Below are 15,945 nucleotides of genomic sequence, written 5' to 3'. Positions count from 1 at the left end.
ATTAAAGAAGAGGCAAGAGGAGAACCACTCTTCTCTCCCTTTCTGGCAGCCTTCCGGGTGTCTATCTGCAAGACTAGGTCCAATAATTCTGGAAATGTGCTTAGGACAACAGGAACCATAGTCTGGGTATCTTTCAATGAATCGGACAATCCCTTGTAGAAGAGAGAGGCCTTCTTACCATCGGGCCATTGAGTTTCAGCAGTCAACTGATTAAATTTAGCCAAATAAGCTAATAAGGATAAGTCGCCTTGGTGTATGTTTAATAACTCAAGTTCCATAGCTTGACTCTAATAACGGGTATCAAATACTTTACTCATGGCCTCAACTAGGGCATCGCAGTCAAACAATAAAGGACTTCCCCCTTCAAGTAGAGGGTTGGCCCAAGCTGCTGCTGTTCCTCCAAGATGGGACAATAAGAATGCAGCTTTAGTAGTAGAATCAGGGAAAGAGCCTGATCGACACAAGAAGTGTAGGCGACATTGATTCAGAAAAGTCCTATAATGTTTAGGATCCCCATGGAACCTCTCTGGAGGTGCCAGTGGAAATTGGGATGCAACATATATGGGGCCTACATCAACTTGGGGTGGTCCAGTAGCCGAAGTGCTAGGGACTGGCTGTGCAGCGGGGATCTGCACTGCATTTTGTAAAGCAACTATCTGTTGTTGATTAGCGGCATTAGCAGAGGCCATGTCAGAACGGAGATCTGCCACCAGTTGCAATATGCTAGCCAACTTCTCATTAGTGTCCTTTTTGGAAGGTTTCTGATTTTGTCAGAAATCTCCTTCCAAAACTTGACCTCGTAGTGAAGAAGAATATTCTTCCTAATAATGTAACCCTCTGAATGTAAATAACTTGCAGAAGGAGCAATTAATCGAAAGATGGAATACCTCTGAGACGTTTTGATGGCTGCAAAGAAAATACTTCAGGTTAGTGTAATTGATAACCATAGGGTCAAACAAGGACTAAGTCGAAACCCACTAACCTGTGCACTGATATCTGTTAAGCCCAATACTTCCTTACATCTTCTAAGTACACAGTCACTGAGACTACTCTGCAACAAAATACGAGAGGATTTACTAACAAGAACAAATAGCAAAAGTAAGTATGCAGGAGTAAAGGAAGTTAATCTTACCAAGAGGGTTTTTTGCTGTTAAAGAAGTCCATACTTTGACATGAATTCCGTGGAAAATAGCACAACCCCAACAAGGCTATTCCTGACGACACGCGCACGCCTAATGAGTCTCAAAAAGGCTGCCCCGACGAAACTCAGATGCCTAAGACAAACACTTACAAGGAAGTTTCTAGTCCGTGTGTGAATTCCAAATAATACGCCTGATGTCGATGAGGGAACTAGCAGTTCAAATGTTCAGGCAAAAATGAGGCACCTTGCTGTGCAGCTCCAGAGAGGTAACCATGGAAGAAGCAGAAGCAATCGGATGTGCGGTCCGAGTCGATGCCGTGCAGATGTAGAAACGTAGCCGTGGAAATGACAAAAGCAATCCAGGTAACAGTCCGAGTCGTGGCTTGAATATCAGTTCATGGGGGGACAGAAGTAAACAAAGGCAGAAAGGAAACCAAGACGAAGGGCAATCCAAGAATCAGGGCAAGGGAGGACAGGAGACAAGGTAGTACGTAACTTCAAAAGCGAAAGCCAAAACGCTAAATCAGAAGCAAAGAGCGTTAGGAGAGGCGGTACTAAGTAGGAGTGATCACATGACCCTGATGTAGACGTGCTGAACGTTGAATCCTCCCCCTTGGCAACAGAGTTCTGAGCTTCCATGGCAACCACAAGTTCCTGGGGAAAAACGTTCTCCCAAACACCCATAAATTGTACAGTATGTCTACGAAATGGCAATACCTTTTGTGTGCCATGTTTGTAATTTGAAATACCAGATGGGTTTCTGCTGACAGAACCAGGCTTATGTGAACGTACGGGGTGTACTTAATACTTAGCCATAACAGCGTGGGGTCGGAAGGCAAAGTGGACCAGCGCGGCTTCGATGAACTCATTCAACTTTTTCGGTGCTCCATCGAACTTGCCCGAAGAGAGAGCCATGGGAGACAGATCTGTTGGATGCGGTTCTCGGCCAGAAACCAGCTGACGTAGGACAGAGTTATCCGCTTTCAAATTCTGCCCTTCCACAGCCGACACTAACTCCTGTACCTGTTCGGCGGTGGCCATAGTAGATACTGGCCTTTGCAATTGTCACTCTGATTCAACCAGATCCCCCTACTCCTCACCTGAGTTGTTGTTGTTGTTGTTGTTGTTGTTGTCTCTCCTTCTCCTTCTCCTCCTTCTTCTTCTTCTTCTCCTCCTCCTCCTCCTCCTCCTTCTTCCTCTTCTCCTCCTCCTTCTCCTCCTCCTTCTTCCTCTTCTCCTCCTCCTTCTTCTCCTCCTCCTCCTCCTCCTCCTTCCTCTTCTCCTCCTCCTCCTTCTTCTTCTCCTCCTCCTCCTCCTTCTTCTCCTCCTCCTCCTTCTTCTTCTCCTTCTCCTTCTCCTTCTCCTTCTCCTTCTCCTTCTCCTTCTCCTTCTCCTTCTCCTTCTCCTTCTCCTTCTTCCTCCAGGGGCTCCCTTTTTTTTGTAGAGATATGGCATGCCACAACAGCAAGCAACAGTTGTTGCTTAGAGAAATAGCAGCTCACTGGCCTCACTCACGTGACAACCCGGGGAAAGGGGAAAAGGCCAGAAGGCACAAAAACCTCTACTATGGATACTAATTCTCTGTGTATCCTGAAGAGCACATATCCAAAGAAGAGCAGGTGAGTGTGGAAGCGGCAGATTATCAGTATGACAACAAACAATACTTGTCTGGTGGAATTTGGGTTCCGGGACCGTAGACGCCAAGTAGACGGGGTCCAGGAATGTGATACAGGATGGAGAGTCTCAGAGAGATCAGGCGATGGGCTGATCTCCAAAGGATACTATGATAGTGGATGCGGGTGTGCACTCCCATTCTTCATGTGTAATGTGGATTTAAACCAGATAATTTGCAGTTAATTAGAGACTTATAGGTGCTCCCAGTTGGTCATGTGTTACCAGTACCAGAAAGATGCGATAATAAGAGGTCCTTCGAAAGTTAACAGGGGACAAACTGGGGCACTCGGTTGGCAAAATAATTGTAAAGAATTGGTACATTTGAATCACTTAATTCAAGTTTCTTTCTCAAAGAAATAATAATTCTTTCTCAATGTAAAACAGAATTGGTTTGACAAATCAACATATACTTCTGTAGTTATTCAATAACAACGTAACAACAGTACATATTGTTTTATACAGTTCAAATATTTAAAAAAAAATCCTGATCAAATTGTGACAATATTACAAATATTCAGTTCATAGTTACTTCAAAGTAACATACATTTCTGTGTTAGTTGTATTGCTCTATCCAAATATCTTAATAGGAGTTGATGTCAGTATAAACTGAGAAAGCCCAGAGTTGGATCTTCTATGCTAAACTACGCGTTTCGGGCATTCTTCGCCCTTCTTCAGGTTTATATATCAGATTTTTAAATGTACTAAGGTACTAACCTGTCAATTGGGATATGGCCATGAGGCAGTGGTTTTTCGCAAGAATCAGGCAAGTTCATTGGCTGTTAATAAAGTTACACAGCATATATATTGTGTGCCGTAAGATGTAATTCAGATACACTCACCTATCAATTTTTCCCTGTGTAGGTGGTAAGTTTCCTATTGAGTAAAAATAATCGCCTATCTTCAATCTCAGGATGTAGATCGTGTTCCCTGGTTGCCAGGTTGCGTTGTCCGGGAGAAGGCACCGGCGTCTCCTGAAATCGTGTTACGAAATTCAGCGAATCGTCGGGTGTAGCGATTCACTTGGCGAGAGATTCCTATCAATAGAGACGCGTTCTCAGGATAAGAGACTAACAGCGCTCTCTCACTGTTGCAAGATGAATAAGGGGAAAGTAACACGTACCGATCGAATCATTTGACATTAGGAACTCCGTCTGGCAAGTGCAAGTGTCAACCTCAGTAAGACGTGCCATCGGGTCGTTGCTAAGCATGGCCTGGTAGGTTCAGTCTATAATGCTATAGACATATATTAAAATGCCTCATTCCGAGTACGGCGCTAACCAATGGCGCTATTAACGCCTTGGTTGACGCCGTACCCGGACCGGCAGCGCCTTGGTGGATTACGGAATTACCGCCCCATTCCAAGGTTGGCGGGGCGGTAATTCCCCATTCACCAAGGCTCTTCCCCATTCCCAAATGAGCCCCCATAGGGCTCAATGGGAATGGGGAAGATGCAAATAACGGTGACCGTTCATTACGGTCACCGTTATTGGCTTGGAGGCCCCTTTGCGCCCTCGACTTTAACACCTGCTCAAAGCAGGCGTTAAGGGCGAGGGCGCAAAGGGAACTCGGAGTATGGCGGTAAGGGATTACCGCCACCGGTCTCGTTACCGGTGGCCGCTATCCCTTAGCGCCATACTCGGAATGAGGCCCAATGTGCCTATGTGGCTGCACAACAGTTGTGATGGGCATTCCATGAGCTTGTGACCCAGAAGCTGCCAAATCCCTGTATTGGTGCCGGGAGCCGAGTACCTCATACCAACAGGCTTCTCGACTCGCACCCCTGATCCACCTGATGGTGGCGGCCACCGAAGCCTCCCTACCTGGATTAACACCCCCCAAGGTGATAAAGGAGACCCTGAATACCTGTGTTCTGTCCAAATACATCAAGACAATACCATTCCTGCTCCTCCGGAGAAGCAGATTTTGGTAAAAGGGGGGCAGGTTTAGCTCTAGCGATCTTTGACATGTAGACAAAGCCTTGGGAACCAACTGTGGGTCTCCACATAGGACGATGGAGGGCAACAAGACTTGAAGGAACTGAGTCCTACACAGGTTGTGAATCTTTTCACTTATCTTGGTATCACTATTGACGAGAATCCATCTGCAATGCACACATTCTGCATCTGGCAAGTAAATGCTTCCAACTAACAATTAATCTAAGGTTACTACTACAATGTGGCGGCTATGGTCTATTCTCTCTAATTAATACGTACACACTTAAGCTCCCCGCAATCATCTTGTAGGGCTACCAAATCTGCTCTCCTAAGCATCTGAATTAGATTTACAAGCTGGAGAGAGAAAAAGCCTGAAGACATGATTAGATCTTCCGAGCAGCACTCCTGCTCAATACATTAGTGCTGAGATTGGCCTTACCGTCCTACGTATGACGCGACTTCTCACATATGAATGCAGGTTTATGCCACAAAGAAGCTTTCACTCATCAAGTCACCTTTGATAATAATAATAACGTTCGCATTATTTCAAAAGATCTTGAACAAAACGAGATACTGTTTCATATGAACCGCACTACATACTAGGATAGAACAACTAGGATTGGTTAGAAGCCCAGGGGACTCCTTCATGACCAGATCTGGACTGACCTGTGAAATAATGGTGATGAGAGTTGCCCCACCTGCTCCCAATAACGAAAGAAAGAAGACGCTGGGAAAGGTCCAGTAAACCGTTATCAAAACACGAGTGCCATTGGCCGCCGCCGTTAAGAGTAGAGTAGGTGTTGTGACACTAGTGCCACTGGCCGACGCCATTTGGAGTAGAGTAGGTGTGTGACACTAGTGGCACTGGCAGCTGCCATTAGGTGTAGAGTAGGTGTGTGACACGAGTGGCACTGGCAGCCGCCATTAGGTGTAGAGTAGGTGTGTGACACTAGTGGCACTGGCCGCTGCCATTAGGTGTAGAGTAGGTGTGTGACACTAGTAGCACTGGCAGCCGCCATTAGGTGTAGAGTAGGTGTTGTGACACTAGAGGCACTGTCCGCCGCCATTAGGAGTAGAGTAGGTGTGTGATACTAGTGGCACTGGCCGCCGCCATTAGGTATAGAGTAGGTGTGTGACACTAGTGCCACTGGCCGCCGCCATTAGGAGTAGAGTAGGTGTGTGACACTAGTGACACTGGCCACCGCCATTACGTGTAGAGTAGGTGTTGGGACACTAGCGCCACTGGCCACCACCATTAGGTGTAGAGTAGGCGTGTGACACTAGTGGCACTGGCCACCGCCATTAGGTGTAGAGTAGGTGTTGTGACACTAGTGGCACTGGCAGCCGCCATTAGGTGTAGAGTAGGTGTGTGACACTAGTGCCACTGCCCACCGCAATTAGGTGTAGAATAGATGTTGGGACACTAGTGCCACTGGCCGCCGCTATTACGTGTAGAGTAGGTGTTGGGACACTAGTGCCACTGGCCGCAGCCATTACGTGTAGAGTAGGTGTTGGGACACTAGTGACACTGGCCGCCGCCATTACGTGTAGAGTAGGTGTTGGGACACTAGCGCCACTGGCCGCCGCCATTAGGTGTAGAGTAGGTGTGTGACACTAGTGCCACTGCCCGCCGCCATTAGGTGTAGAGTAGCTGTTGTGACACTAGTGGCACTGGCAGCCGCCATTAGGTGTAGAGTAGGTGTGTGACACTAGAGCTACTGCCCACCGCCATTAGGTGTAGAGTAGGTGTGTGACACTAGTGGCACTGGCAGCCGCCATTAGGTGTAGAGTAGGTGTGTGACACTAGTGCCACTGCCCACCGCAATTAGGTGTAGAATAGATGTTGGGACACTAGTGCCACTGGCCGCCGCTATTACGTGTAGAGTAGGTGTTGGGACACTAGTGCCACTGGCCGCCGCCATTACGTGTAGAGTAGGTGTTGGGACACTAGTGACACTGGCCGCCGCCATTACGTGTAGAGTAGGTGTTGGGACACTAGCGCCACTGGCCGCCGCCATTAGGTGTAGAGTAGGTGTGTGACACTAGTGGCACTGGCCGCTGCCATTAGGTGTAGAGTAGGTGTGTGACACTAGTAGCACTGGCAGCTGCCATTAGGTGTAGAGTAGGTGTGTGACACTAGTGGCGCTGGCAGCCGCCATTAAGTGTAGAGTAGGTGTGTGACACTAGTGCCACTGGCCGCCGCCATTAGGAGTAGAGTAGGTGTGTGACACTAGTGACACTGGCCGCAGCCATTACGTGTAGAGTAGGTGTTCGGACACTAGCGCCACTGGCCGCCACCATTAGGTGTAGAGTAGATGTGTGATACTAGTGGCACTGGCAGCTGCCATTAGGTGTAGAGTAGGTGTGTGACACGAGTGGCACTGGCAGCCGCCATTAGGTGTAGAGTAGGTGTGTGACACTAGAGGCACTGTCCGCCGCCATTAGGAGTAGAGTAGGTGTGTGATACTAGTGGCACTGGCCGCCGCCATTAGGTATAGAGTAGGTGTGTGACACTAGTGCCACTGGCCGCCGCCATTAGGAGTAGAGTAGGTGTGTGACACTAGTGACACTGGCCACCGCCATTACGTGTAGAGTAGGTGTTTGGACACTAGCGCCACTGGCCACCACCATTAGGTGTAGAGTAGGCGTGTGACACTAGTGGCACTGGCCGCCGCCATTAGGTGTAGAGTAGGTGTTGTGACACTAGTGGCACTGGCAGCCGCCATTAGGTGTAGAGTAGGTGTGTGACACTAGTGCCACTGCCCACCGCAATTAGGTGTAGAATAGGTGTTGGGACACTAGTGCCACTGGCCGCCGCTATTACGTGTAGAGTAGGTGTTGGGACACTAGTGCCACTGGCCGCCGCTATTACGTGTAGAGTAGGTGTGTGACACTAGTGACACTGGCCACCGCCATTACGTGTAGAGTAGGTATTGGGACACTAGCGCCACTGGCCGCCGCCATTAGGTGTAGAGTAGGTGTGTGACACTAGTGCCACTGCCCGCCGCCATTAGGTGTAGAGTAGGTGTGTGACACTAGTGGCACTGGCAGCTGCCTTTAGGAGTAGAGTAGGTGTGTGACACTAGTGGCACTGGCCGCCGCCATTAAGAGTAGAGTAGGGGTTGTGACATATGTAGGGCGTGAAATAGCTTGCATTCACATAAGTAGGAGGGTTGCAGAATACCCAAACAGGACTATAGAAGTAGTATAGACTTGAGTAGGGGGCAGGTTGCAGCCTCCACGGCCAGGGAACAATGCATTAACACAACATATTGCCAGCCGTGGCAATATGGGCATAGTCCTATGTGTCTTCTTTTTTTTACTTTCCTCTCTTGATTATGAATGATGTCTTAATGTTTAGGTAATATGTTGTATTTCGGCATAAAAATTGTGACGACTGCTGTACATTTACAATAAAATAAATAAAGTAGGGCTACTCCGAGATGGGTGTCAATAAATAAGTAGGACGGCAGTGGCTCTTCCCCAAAGTGTCATCCAGGGCCCTAAAATCACAGGAAAGTCAAAAGGTCGCTAGAAACAATTGGAAAGAAGTGGATGCCCCTAGCAATGGGCTGCCTGGATTACAAAAAGACCAAGGCGAGATCCAGAAAAAAAGAAAAGAAAAAAAGACCAAGGCGAGATCCAGAAAAAAAGAAAAGAAAAAAAGACCAAGGCGAGATCCAGAAAAAAAGAAAAGAAAAAAAGACCAAGGCGAGATCCAGAAAAAAAGAAAAGAAAAAAAGACCAAGGCGAGATCCAGAAAAAAAGAAAAGAAAAAAAGACCAAGGCGAGATCCAGAAAAAAAGAAAAGAAAAAAAGACCAAGGCGAGATCCAGAAAAAAAGAAAAGAAAAAAAAGACCAAGGCCGTTGGGTTTGCCAGGATACATCTCGTGAAAAGGGGGAATAGAGCTTCCAAATAATCAACCAGAGGACAATATCTGGTCCCGGTGCCCCTAGATTATCTATAGGGAGACGGCAGAGACTGCTGGCCTAGCCTTGCTCCCTGTGTGGGGCCAGTAACAGACCCACAGGAGATGCTTGGAGGGTGAGGAGTAGGGAGACAGGCAGATACTGCTGGCCTAGCCTTGCTACCTGTGTGGGGCCAGTAACAGACCCCCAGGAGATGCTTGGAGGGTGAGGAGTAGGGAGACAGGCAGATACTGCTGGCCTAGCCTTGCTACCTGTGTGAGGCCAGTAACAGACCCACAGGAGATGCTTGAGGGTGAGGAGTAGGGAGACAGGCAGACACTGCTGGCCTAGGCTTGCTGCCTGTGTGGGGCCAGTAACAGACCCACAGGAGATGCTTGGAGGGTGAGGAGTAGGGAGACAGGCAGATACTGCTGGCCTAGCCTTGCTACCTGTGTGGGGCCAGTAACAGACCCCTAGGAGATGCTTGGAGGGTGAGGAGTAGGGAGACAGGCAGATACTGCTGGCCTAGCCTTGCTACCTGTGTGAGGCCAGTAACAGACCCACAGGAGATGCTTGAGGGTGAGGAGTAGGGAGACAGGCAGACACTGCTGGCCTAGGCTTGCTGCCTGTGTGGGGCCAGTAACAGACCCACAGGAGATGCTTGGAGGGTAAGGAGTAGGGAGACATGCAGAAACTGCTGGCCTAGTGACAGACCCACAGGAGATGCTTGGAGGGTTAGGAGTAGGGAGACAGGCAGAGATTGCCAGCCCTAGCCTTGCTCCCTGTGTGGGGCCAGTGACAGACCCACAGGAGATGCTTGGAGGGTGAGGAGTAGGGAGACAGGCAGAGACTGATGGCCTAGCCTTGCTGCCTGTATGGGGCCAGTGACAGACCCACAGGAGATGCTTGGAGGGTGAGGAGTAGGGAGGCAGGCAGAGATTGCCGGCCCTAGCATTGCTGCCTGTGTGGGGCCAGTGACAGACCCACAGGAGATGCTTGGAGGGTTAGGAGTAGGGAGACAGGCAGAGACTGCTGGCCCTAGCCTTGCTCCCAGTGTGGGGCCAGTGACAGACCCACAGGAGATGCTTGGAGGGTGGGGAGTAGGGAGACCGGCAGAGATTGCCAGCCCTAGCCTTACTGCCTGTGTGGGGCCAGTGACAGGCCCACAGGAGATGCTTGCAGGGTAAGGAGTAGGGAGACATGCAGAGACTGCTGGCCTAGCCTTGCTACCTGTGTGGGGCCAGTGACAGACCCACAGGAGATGCTTGGAGGGTTAGGAGTAGGGAGACAGGCAGAGATTGCCAGCCCTAGCCTTTCTCCCTGTGTGGGGCCAGTGACAGACCCACAGGAGATGCTTGCAGGGTAAGGCGTAGGGAGACATGCAGAGACTGCTGGCCTAGCCTTGCTACCTGTATGGGGCCAGTGACAGACCCACAGGAGATGCTTGGAGGGTTAGGAGTAGGGACACAGGCAGAGATTGCCAGCCCTAGCCTTGCTCCCTGTGTGGGGCCAGTGACAGACCCGCAGGAGATGCTTGGAGGGTGAGGAGTATGGAGACAGGCAGAGACTGCTGGCCTAGCCTTGCTGCCTGTGTGGGGCCAGTGACAGACCCACAGGAGATGCTTGGAGGGTGAGGAGTAGGGAGACAGGCAGAGACTGCCAGGCCTAGCCTTGCTCCCAGTGTGGGGCCAGTGACAAACACACAGGAGATGCTTGGAGGGTGAGGAGTAGGGAGACAGGCAGAGACTGCTGGCCTAGCCTTGGTGCCTGTGTGGGGCCAGTGACAGACGCACAGGAGATGCTTGGAGGGTGAGGAGTAGGGAGACCGGCAGAGACTGCTGGCCTAGCCTTGCTGCCCGTGTGGGGCCAGTGACAGACCCACAGGAGATGCTTGGGGAGTAGGGAGACAGGCAGAGGTTGCCAGCACTAGCCTTGCTCCCAGTGTGGGGCCAGTAACAGAACCACAGGAGATGCTTGGAGGGTGAGGAGTAGGGAGACAGGCAGAGATGGCCAGCCCTAGTCTTGCTCCCAGTGTGGGGCCAGTGACAGACCCACAGGAGATGCTTGGAGGGTGGGGATTAGGAGACAGGCAGAGACTGCTGGCCTAGCCTTGCTGCCTGTGTGGGGCCAGTGACAGACCCACAGGAGATGCTTGGAGGGTGAGGAGTAGGGAGACAGGCAGAGATTGCCAGCCCTAGCCTTGCTGCCCGTGTGGGGCCAGTGACAGACCCACAGAAGATGCTTGGGGAGTAGGGAGACAGGCAGAGGTTGCCAGCACTAGCCTTGCTCCCAGTGTGGGGCCAGTGACAGAACCACAGGAGATGCTTGGAGGGTGAGGAGTAGGGAGACAGGCAGAGATTGCCAGCCCTAGCCTTGCTCCCAGTGCGGGGCCAGTGACAGACCCACAGGAGATGCTTGGAGGGTGGGGATTAGGGAGACAGGCCGAGACTGCTGGCTTAGCCTTGCTGCCTGTGTGGGGCCAGTGACAGACCCACAGGAGATGCTTGGAGGGTGAGGAGTAGGGAGACAGGCAGAGATGGCCAGCCCTAGTCTTGCTCCCAGTGTGGAGCCAGTGACAGACCCACAGGAGATGCTTTGAGGGTGGGGATTAGGAGACAGGCAGAGACTGCTGGCCTAGCCTTGCTCCCTGTGTGGGGCCAGTGACAGACCCAGAGGAGATGCTTGGAGGGTGAGGAGTAGTGAGACAGGCAGAGTTTGCCAGCCCTAGCCTTGCTCACAGTGTGGGGCCAGTGACAGACCCACAGGAGATGCTTGGGGAGTAGGGAGACAGGCAGAGGTTGCCAGCACTAGCCTTGCTCCCAGTGTGGGGCCAGTGACAGAACCACAGGAGATGCTTGGAGGGTGAGGAGTAGGGAGACAGGCAGAGATGACCAGCCCTAGTCTTGCTCCCAGTGTGGGGCCAGTGACAGACCCACAGGAGATGCTTGGAGGGTGGGGATTAGGAGACAGGCAGAGACTGCTGGCCTAGCCTTGCTGCCTGTGTGGGGCCAGTGACAGACCCACAGGAGATGCTTGGAGGGTGAGGAGTAGGGAGACAGGCAGAGATTGCCAGCCCTAGCCTTGCTGCCCGTGTGGGGCCAGTGACAGTCCCACAGGAGATGCTTGAGGAGTAGGGAGACAGGCAGAGGTTGCCAGCACTAGCCTTGCTCCCAGTGTGGGGCCAGTGACAGAACCACAGGAGATGCTTGGAGGGTGAGGAGTAGGGAGACAGGCAGAGATGGCCAGCCCTAGTCTTGCTCCCAGTGTGGGGCCAGTGACAGACCCACAGGAGATGCTTAGAGGGTGGGGATTAGGAGACAGGCAGAGACTGCTGGCCTAGCCTTGCTGCCTGTGTGGGGCCAGTGACAGACCCACAGGAGATGCTTGGAGGGTGAGGAGTAGGGAGACAGGCAGAGATTGCCAGCCCTAGCTTTGCTCCCAGTGTGGGGCCAGTGACAGACCCACAGGAGATGCTTGGAGGGTTAGGAGTAGGGATACAGCAGGGATTGCCAGCCCTAGCCTTGCTACCTGTGTGGGGCCAGTGACAGACCCACAGGAGATGCTTGGAGGGTTAGGAGTAGGGAGACAGCAGAGTTTGCCAGCCCTAGCCTTGCTACCTGTGTGGGGCCAGTGACAAACCCACAGGAGATGCTTGGAGGGTTAGGAGTAGGGAGACAGGCAGAGACTGCTGGCCTAGCCTTGCTACCTGTGTAGGGCCAGTGACAAACCCACAGGAGATGCATGGAGGGTGAGGAGTAGGGAGACAGCAGAGATTGCCAGCCCTAGCCTTGCTACCTGTGTGGGGCCAGTGATAGGCCCACAGGAGATGCTTAGCGGGTGAGGAGTAAGGAGACAGGCAGAGACTGCTGGCCTAGCCTTGCTGCCTGTGTGGGGCCAGTGACAGACCCACAGGAGATGCTTGGAGGGTGAGGAGTAGGAAGACAGGCAGAGATGGCCAGCCCTAGTCTTGCTCCCAGTGTGGGGCCAGTGACAGACCCACAGAAGATGCTTGGAGGGTGGGGATTAGGAGACAGGCAGAGACTACTGGCCTAGCCTTGCTGCCTGTGTGGGGCCAGTGACAGACCCACAGGAGATGCTTGGAGGGTGAGGAGTAGGGAGACAGGCAGAGATTGCCAGCCTTAGCCTTGCTCCCAGTGTGGGGCCAGTGACAGACCCACAGGAGATGCTTGGGGAGTAGGGAGACAGGCAGAGGTTGCCAGCACTAGCCTTGCTCCCAGTGTGGGGCCAGTGACAGAACCACAGGAGATGCTTGGAGGGTGAGGAGTAGGGAGACAGGCAGAGATGGCCAGCCCTATTCTTGCTCCCAGTGTGGGGCCAGTGACAGACCCACAGGAGATGCTTGGAGGGTGGGGATTAGGAGACAGGCAGAGACTGCTGGCCTAGCCTTGCTGCCTGTGTGGGGCCAGTGACAGACCCACAGGAGATGCTTGGAGGGTGAGGAGTAGGGAGACAGGCAGAGATTGCCAGCCCTAGCCTTGCTCCCAGTGTGGGGCCAGTGACAGACCCACAGGAGATGCTTGGAGGGTGAGTAGTAGGGAGACAGGCAGAGATTGCCAGCCCTAGCCTTGCTCCCAGTGTGGGGCCAGTGACAAGCCCACAGGAGATGCTTGGAGGGTTAGGAGTAGGGAGACAGGCAGAGACTGCTGGCCTAGCCTTGCTCCCAATGTGGGGCCAGTGACAGGCGCACAGGAGATGCTTGGAGGGTTAGGAGTAGGGAGACAGCAGGGATTGCCAGCCCTAGCCTTGCTACCTGTGTGGGGCCAGTGACAGGCCCACAGGAGATGCTTGGAGGGTTAGGAGTAGGGAGACAGCAGAGATTGCTGGCCCTAGCCTTGCTCCCAGTGTGGGGCTAGTGACAGACCCACAGGAGATGCTTGGAGGGTTAGGAGTAGGGGACAGGCAGAGACTGCTGGCCTAGCCTTGCTACCTGTGTGGGGCCAGTGACAAACCCACAGGAGATGCTTGGAGGGTGAGGAGTAGGGAGATGGCAGAGATTGCCAGCCCTAGCCTTGCGGCCTGTGTGGGGCCAGTGACAGACCCACAGGAGATGCTTAGCGGGTGAGGAGTAAGGAGACCGGCAGAGGCTGCTGGCCTAGTCTTGCTGCCTGTGTGGGGTCAGTGACAGACCCATAGGAGATGCTTGGAGGGTGAGGAGTAGGGAGACAGGCAGAGACTGCTGGCCCTAGCCTTGCTGCCTGTGTGGGGCCAGTGACAGACCCACAGGAGATGCTTGGAGGGTGAGGAGTAGGGAGACAGGCAGAGACTGCTGGCCCTAGCCTTGCTCTCTGTGTGGGGCCAGTGACAGACCCACAGGAGATGCTTGGAGGGTGAGGAGTAGGGAGACAGGCAGAGACTGCCAGGCCTAGCCTTGCTCTCTGTGTGGGGCCAGTGACAGACCCACAGGAGATGCTTGGAGGGTGAGGAGTAGGGAGACAGGCAGAGACTGCTGGCCTAGCCTTGCTGCCTGTGTGGGGCCAGTGACAGACCCACAGGAGATGCTTAGCGGGTGAGGAGTAAGGAGACAGGCAGAGACTGCTGGCCTAGCCTTGCTGCCTGTGTGGGGCCAGTAACAGACCCACAGGAGATGCTTAGCGGGTGAGGAGTAAGGAGACAGACAGAGACTGCTGGCCTAGCCTTGCTGCCTGTGTGGGGCCAGTGACAGACCCACAGGAGATGCTTAGCGGGTGAGGAGTAGGGAGACAGGCAGAGACTGCAGGCCAAGCCTTGCTGCCTGTGTGGGGCCAGTGACAGACCCACAGGAGATGCTTAGCGGGTGAGGAGTAGGGAGACAGGCAGAGACTGCAGGCCTAGCCATGCTGCCTATGTGGGGCCAGTAACAGACCCACAGGAGATGCTTGAGGGTGAGGAGTAGGGTCTACAAGAAAGAGTGGTATGTCTCTCACACGTTAATGCGTGACTCCTGGGTGATGCATTGCCTTTATCTGAGGTGGAGGGTAGGTCTCAAGGGCAGGCCCTAAAACTGTGAGTAGTATGGAGAACCTGTAGGAGTAGGGCCTGGCCCAGTGTCCACTGCATGTTATACTCCCGAGGGTGAGGAGACCTTGGCCTCTGTGGTACTTCTTGAGGGCGGTAATAGAGAGCAGGACAAGATGCATTTCTATTTATTTGAAGAGCAGGGATGTCAGCTACTTAAAGAAATGGCATACAATAACACATTGGCAGCTGGAGCAGAAATTCCCATGAAGGGTGCCTGTACATTAGCATAAAGATGTGGGAAAGGAGTGAGACAGTTAATGATGGTGTAAATCCTTTAGTAGATGTAACAGGGACAAAACAGGAACAAAAGGTATACGAGAAAACAGGTGACTTACAAATGTACCATTAAGCTAAGGGGCAAGTGCTTCAAACTAAAGAAGCCTACTAATTAAATATACAAAATAGCATTATGAAGCGTGTCTGGAGGCAGTGGTGTGGTCAGGTAGGGAGGATGGGGAGGGGGGCAGAGGGAGCTCCCTCTTTGGCAATTAAGTGATGTTTAAGTCGAGCTTTGAAGAGATTCACAGTTGGGCTGGCTTTGAATGTTATGGACAGTGAGTTCCAGTGGAGCTGGGTGAGTAGGTAGACACAGCAGAAGCACAGGGAGGATATGGAATGGTGAAGTTGAGTGCAGAGGAGGCGTGGAGGGAATGAGATGGTGAGTACACCGAGATACAATCGGACAGGTACTGAATAGCAGAAGAGGAGAAGAAACTTGAAATGGGAGCGGTTGGCATGGAGAGCCCATCAGAAGGCTGTTGGTGGGTAGAAGTGGGGGAGGATCTGGGTAGGTTGCAGAAAGTACAGGTAGCAAAGTTGAGGACTTTGTCTACAGGGAGGAAGGTATGGAGAGGAAAGTGTTAAGTGTTGAAGTAACACGCGTGGAAACTGTGAAGTGTTCAAAGAGTGTATTTAGGAAACAACACATGCAAGGAGAGAGACCCCCAGACAGTGGCAGCACAACCGTCCTCCTCTCTTCCCTGTTCTCTCTCACCAGGCTCTAGAACCTGGACACCTCAGCATCTCTGTCATCTGGATTCTGCTGTAACCAGGAGTCAGATGTCAGAGATGAGATGCCAGGTAGATGGCAGGCCCGTTGGCAAGAATAGTATATGACACATCCTAACACCTCCTCTCCTTAACAAAACAAAATATTTGCAACCAAAAACATAACCTAACCTTATTATGTATATATGTAGATATATATTTTTTTTATGTGAATGGTTGTTTTGATACATTGGGAAAAGATGCTAAACCTAAATCCTCTG

This window comes from Ambystoma mexicanum, chromosome 1p (genome assembly GCF_040938575.1).
Source record: "Ambystoma mexicanum isolate Mex_15411 chromosome 1p, UKY_AmexF1_1, whole genome shotgun sequence".
NCBI lineage: Eukaryota > Metazoa > Chordata > Amphibia > Caudata > Ambystomatidae > Ambystoma > Ambystoma mexicanum.
Note: the sequence above shows the minus strand (reverse complement) of the source record.